Source organism: Octodon degus, unplaced genomic scaffold (genome assembly GCF_000260255.1).
Source record: "Octodon degus isolate 3935 unplaced genomic scaffold, OctDeg1.0 scaffold00056, whole genome shotgun sequence".
Taxonomy (NCBI): Eukaryota; Metazoa; Chordata; class Mammalia; order Rodentia; family Octodontidae; genus Octodon; species Octodon degus.
Window position 1 is genome coordinate 4,547,640 of NW_004524632.1, and position 6,491 is coordinate 4,554,130.

General features: G+C 43.2%; 1 pseudogene; it reads left to right on the forward strand.

Moving 5' to 3' along the window:
* The first annotated feature begins 884 nt into the window (after positions 1–884).
* Positions 885–2,357, forward strand: LOC101576226 (annotated as a pseudogene).
* Positions 2,358–6,491: the final 4,134 nt, after the last annotated feature.

A 6,491-nucleotide genomic window follows, 5' to 3' on the forward strand; every position in this document is an offset into this window, starting at 1 on the left:
TCATCCCCACACTGGATCATAAATTGATCACAAACTCTACAAGCCCACCCCAATGACTGCATGAGACCTTGAGCAGACACCTATACATAAACCATAATACTTGGGCTGACCCTTTTTCAACTTTTAAGACCATAGCCAACTCTCATACCATCCATCCATCTATCCATTTGCCCATCATCACTAAAATTATTGTGCCATGGCTGTATCTACATAAAAGAAAGCAAAGAGAATCACTGATTCTTTTTTTTTTCTTTTCAAAGTTTTATTGATAAACATACAGCAATGAGACAGTTTCAAATCAAATCGAAAGTACAGTTTCAACAAATAATACACTGCATACATTCTTCTCAGTGGTTAATTGCTGTACAAGATGCAGACTTGTGATCCTACTTACAAACACCATTAGAAAAAATCATTCTATTCATTAAGAGAATGCAACTATATATCTATCCCAACCACTTTGAATACACAGATACAAAATGGGAGAATCACTGATTCTCTCTGCAGATGTTTCAGCTTCCCTTGATCAATCTCAGCTCAAAGTCGGGGTTTCTTTTCCATGGGTTTCCACCCATGGGGGCAGATAAATCTCCAGAGGCCATCCTGAGAGGGGCTAATTTAGGGACCAGCTAAGGGAGGCTTCAAGTCCTCATCCCACCCTTTATCATCATTTCATCTTGGCTAAATTCCCAAAGCTTTCTAATCCTTAGTTGTTCTGTTCTGTACCAAGAGATACACTAGAATAGGGAAGCTAAGGATGGCATTACAGTGGACCCTCACTATTTCACGGTTCGCCTTTCACAGACTCACTATTTCTCGGATTTTCAAAAACTATTAATCTAAATTGCTTATCATGGAAGCAAAAAACTAGCCGGCCTCTCACAACGGGCATGGCAACTTCAGGTAGCTCCTCAGCTCAGGAAAATGAGCACCCAGAAGAGACCCCAGAATCCAACAGTAGTGTGTATACTTCCTTCATGAAGTCTCATCGCTGCTGTGATCTGATTCCCACAGGCTCCAAATTGGTTGTATTCGACATTTCCCTACAAGTGAGGAGAGCTTTCTTTGCTTTGGTAACTAGTGGCGTACATGCTGCCCCTCTGTGGGACAGGAGGAAGCAAAGTTTGTGGGCACACTGACCATCACTGATTTCATCAGTATTCTACACCAGTACTGTAAGTCAGCCTTGGTACAGATCTACAAGCTAGAACACAAAATTGAAACTTGGAGAGAGGTGTGCCTACAGGGTTCCTTCAAGGCACTCATCTGCATCTCTCTTAATGCCAGCTTGCTTGATGCTGTCTCTTCTTTAATTCCGAACAAAATCCACAGGCTGTCAGTTATTGACCAGAATCAGGCAACATCTTGTACGTCCTTACTCACAAGCATACCCTCAAGTTCCTCAAATTGTTTATCACTGAGTTCCCCAAGCCAGAGTTCATGTCTAAATCTCTAGAAGAGCTACAGAATGGCACCTACGCCAATATTGCTATGGTCCGCACTGATAGGTCATGACCCTAGTAAGAATTGCTGAACTATGGTGGTCTTCTGATATGGCTGAAGTCCTTAAAGCAACAGCTTATCTTCCCAATGACCACTTCCTCCTCCTTCCACGCTCCAGCCCTGGGTACAACTTCCTGTGACCTTTCCCACCCACACAAGGAAGCCTCCAATCAGCTCCTTATACGTCATTAAACCCGCCCCTCAAACTCCCGCCCCTGGCAGACATTCATAAAGTCTCAGGCTCCCTGTCTCAGGTCAGAGGATCTGCCCATCTCCCTGCCCTCAGTCCTCTCCGTGTGTTTAGAGTCAATAAAGGCTTTCCCTCCCCCATTTCTGCTTCTCTGCTGCACCACCACAACTGCCGCCGTCGCTGTTGCCTCTGGAACCTATCACGCACTACCAGCCCTGTCTACATGACTCTGGGTATCTCTGTACAGCACCGAGTCTCTGCACTGCCAGTGGTGGATGATAAAGGGTGCATGGTGGACATCTGCTCCAAGTTTGATGTTATCAATCTTACAACAACCTAGACGTGTCTGTGACCAAAGCCCTGCAGCATCCATCACGCTACTTTGAGGGTGTTCTCAAGTGCTACCTGCATGAGATTCTGGAGACCAGAATCAACAGGCTGGTGGAGGCAGAGGTAGGGACCAGCCTGGAGGAGTGGGGGATGGCTGGAGCGGGCAGGGTGCAGGGTACACTCTTACTGAGGCTAGCACTAAGCATCCCTTCTTTCTGCTCTGTGCCAGGTTCACCGACTCGTAGTGGTGGACGAGAGTGATGTGGTCAAAGGAATTGTGTCGCTGTCTGACATCCTGCAGGCCCTGGTGCTCACTGGTGGAGAGAAGCCCTGAGCAGGGGGTGGGGTGAGGCAGCTTCGGGAAGTAGCCTACTCTCTGCCTGCTGGATGCTCTGGGAAGCAGATGAAACCTTGGGAGAATTGGGCTGACACTTTTCCTGTGCAGGATCGCATACCCTCTCCCCAGAAGACAGGAGTCTGGATGGAAAGGAGGAAAAAGAATGTTTGGCTTCCCCTACCCTCACATATATACTTAAGAACTTCCAGCCTAGCCAGTCCTAGCCCTGTTCTCTTAGGCACAGCCCCCACTTTGGGTGAAACAGGAGCTCTGTGCTCCACAGGCAAATTCTGATCTCTAAGAGATCCTAGACCTCACCCTGCTTCTGTCCTGAGAAAGCAGCACAATAAGTCAGTCATAAAGATATCTTTATTCTTCCTGTTCATGCTGTCTGGAGGAGGCCACATCCATTTAGTGATATTCCTTGCCCTCATTTGAGCAGGGAGGAGGCCTCTGGGTTCCTGTGCTGTATGTGTATGAAGCAAGATGCTATGTGAAGGAGGAGGGTAGAGCGGTGAACCAAGGTTATTTTCATGGTAAATCTAATTAAATGACAACAATCTCAAAAAATATATATTTATCACGGATTTTTCACTATATCATGGGATTTTGCAGTACCGTACAGTATATGTATATTGTTAGAATCATGTAGGTTTGTGAGTTTAAAAAATGGTTAAGAACATTAGAAGAGTTTTTAAAAGTTTGGGAAAGGGCTATAAGAGTGTGGGGAAGGTTTATAAAGCCTTAAAATATACACAAATATTAAACTAAATATAATATCACTACTTTGCAGATCTTCACTTGTCGCAGGGGTATCTGGAACGTAACCTTTGTGACAAGTATAGGAACACTGAATAGAAATTTTATAAATCATATATAGTTGCATTCTCTTAATGAATAGAATGATTTGTTCTAATGGTGTTTGTAAATAGGATCTCAAGTCCGCATCTTGTACAGCAATTAACCACTAAGAAGAATATATGCAGTGTATTATTTGTTGAAACTATACTTCCGATTTGATTTGAAACTGTCTCATTGCTATCTGTTTATCAATAAAATTTTGGGAAAAAAAGAAATTTTATAAATCAATAAGCTTGTGTGAGGTAACTAGTGGTGTCTAGCACAGAGAGGCACTCAGTAAATGGTATCCCATGTCCCATTATATGCTAACCTAAAATGTCACATTTTTAATAAAAAAGAAAATATATAATCGTCCTTCAACATTCTCAGGAAGTTGGTTCCTGGCCATCAATGGTTAAGAGAATTCATGAGTACTCAGGTCCCTAATACACAATGGCGTGTCGTTCACACATCGCCTATGCACACCGTCTCATATGTACCCTTGGAGCACCTCTAGGTCACGTCTAATATATGACACAGTGTGAGTGCCGCATGCCATGTGTGTGTGTGGTTTGACTGCATCATCCAAAGGTTCATGTGAAACTTGACCCTCAGGCCAGTGATGCTGAGGGATCCTAGAATCTTTAAGAAGGGGAGCTGAGTGAGAAGGAATTTGATCTTTGAGGAGTATGAATGCTTTTCTTTCTGGGGTATGTTCTTATTCCCACAAAAGTGGTTGTTACAAGCAAAAATGGTCCTTCTCCCAGCTCTCTTGCTTCTCATGACACCGCATGGTCTCTCTTTCACAGACGCCTCCTCTCTTGGAATGCTTCTCCCTGGGGCCCTCACAAGCCTTGAGCAGATACCAGCATCATTCTGTTCAACCTCTGAACCTGAACTAAATCAACCTCTTCTTTATAGAGTACCCAGTGTCGGGTATTTTGTTATAGCAACACAAAACTGACATCGACCCCACATGAATAGTTGAGGCAGTGGTTACAGGGAGAGAAAAAGTTACAACATTATTAAAGATGTGATTTCTTTTCAAGTATATTCTATCTGTGGTTGGTTGTATCCATGATGACCCCGGAGATGAAGAGGACCTGCTGTAGGGATATCATGCTTCAAAATGAGTAACCTAAGAAGTGGAGCTGGAAGTGGCAAAGATGCCCACTTCAGAGAAGGAAGAGGGTGAGTGAGTGACATGGTGTCCCCAGCTGATTAGCCATTAACTGCCTCTGCCTTCTGAAGGGAACCTCAAAATGTCACAACCATGAAAGAGGCCAGAGATCATCCAGTCCAAGGCTATCCTTTTCAAAAAAGGAATCAAAGGCCCAGTGGCACTGCTGAGAAACCTCACCGAGTTCTGGAAGCTTCAAAGAACAAGGGTAGAAAGTAATTAAGAGAAGTTAACTGCCTCAAATTGGTTTTGGAAGCAGGTGGGGCATAAATAATACATAAAATAAATAAAGAAGATTAATACTTTTCTTCTTAACATCAGCAGAGACTGCCTGAAGCTGATAAACCAGAAACCCAGGGAAAAGACCCTGTGGAGGAGAGGCAGGTATTAACCTACCTTCTATCATAAAAGAAGCACAATATTCAGATAAGAAGGATAGATCAGAAAAAAAGTCTTCAAAGGAAGAGTACAAGGGACAAAATGCACCTTATTTATAAGCAGTGGCTAGAAATTAATGTTTTTTTTAAATAAAGAATGGCTTTTGAAGAGAAGCATGAGAGTGAAGGAAGTCAATTTATTATGAGTTACTGCAAACAGAAAGTCCCCCAAAGTGTTCACATTATTTCTAAGAGAATCTATGTTCCTAAGGCCAGCATTTCACCCCCATAAATGGTGTGACTGATGAAATATTTATTTATTCAGCAAATATTTATTGAATACCTATTAGGTTTCAGGCACTATTTGTCAAGGAACCACAAATATAGTAACAAATAGAACAGAACAAGGTCCTTCCAGAGAAGGGAGATCGAGGGTAAGCAAGTGAAATAAGCAAAACCGTGTTTAGGAAGCAGCAAGTGTCCATGAGAAAGCAAAATGATGTGGAAGACAGAGCCCCTGGGTGACGAGGAAAGTCCCTCAGACAAGATCAGGTTTGCATGGAATGGGAAAGGATGAGGCAAGGGGAAATGGGGTGACAGTGGTGTAGGCGGAAGGAAGCACCAGCTGAGAGTCTCTAAGGGGAAAATCTGGGGTGCTGTTCACAGAACAGAACAGAACAGAAGCAAGAGAAGCTAGTGGGGGGAGAGCAAAACGCAGAGGACAAGGAGAAAAGCCAGGCACTCAGGAAGAAAATGGATGGCGTTGGGGCCAAGAAGCAGTGGAAGGAACCTAAATCCCATTTGACATACACTAGGAAGTCACTTGAGGCTTTCAGCAGGAAAGAGAGATGCATAAGCTGACATATTTTCCACATCAAGTTTTAAAATCTTCAGTATGATGTGAGTCATCTTGGACAGAGACGGTTAAAGGAAAACTAATAAACAGTGACTGTTTCCCCAGAGTGAGGCTAATACAACCTACTAAGCAATATGTGCATATAACCCAAATAATTCCCAGAAACCACTGGACCAGTGTCTGTATGGTTCATTTGTTCTTTCAGCAAGTATTTCTTGAAAACTCAGTGTTGGGCAAAGAACAGTAAGTAAAACAAAATGTATCTCATGGTGAATCTTACATTTTAAGAGCAAAATAGTAAAAAAAAAAAAAAAAACGGATGTTTATAGTTAATTCTAGAAAATGTCATTAAAAGCTATGAAATGGCACATATAAGGGGCTAAAGAATACCTGGAAGTGATATTTGATTTCCTCCTCTTTAGAAGAGTCCCTCTTAGGGACAGAGATGTGAGCATTCAGCTAAATGAAGCCATTCAGACATCCGGGGAGAAACACTCCAAGCAAAGGAACAGCATCCTCAAGAACTCTGAGGCAAGAACATACTTCCTGAAGCTTCCACATGACAAAGAACAGGGAGGCTGCAGCCCAGCTATGGAGGGGGTAGCAAGAGATGCAATCAGAGAAACCCTGTCCACTGAGAAGATCATTTTCCTCCCTGTTGCTCTGCAAGATCACCTTGTCTACATCAAGTGTCCACAAATGTCCTGGTCCCTCTGGGAGCTCTCTCTTCTACTCTTCTGAGCTACGTGCAAGGTGCCAATGCCACTTGTGGCGATTAATGTTGACTGCCAACTTGACTGCTTCAAGAGACACCAGTACTGATACCTGGGAACTAAGCTACTGCACTGCAGATGGTAATTTGTAACAGTTGTTTCATG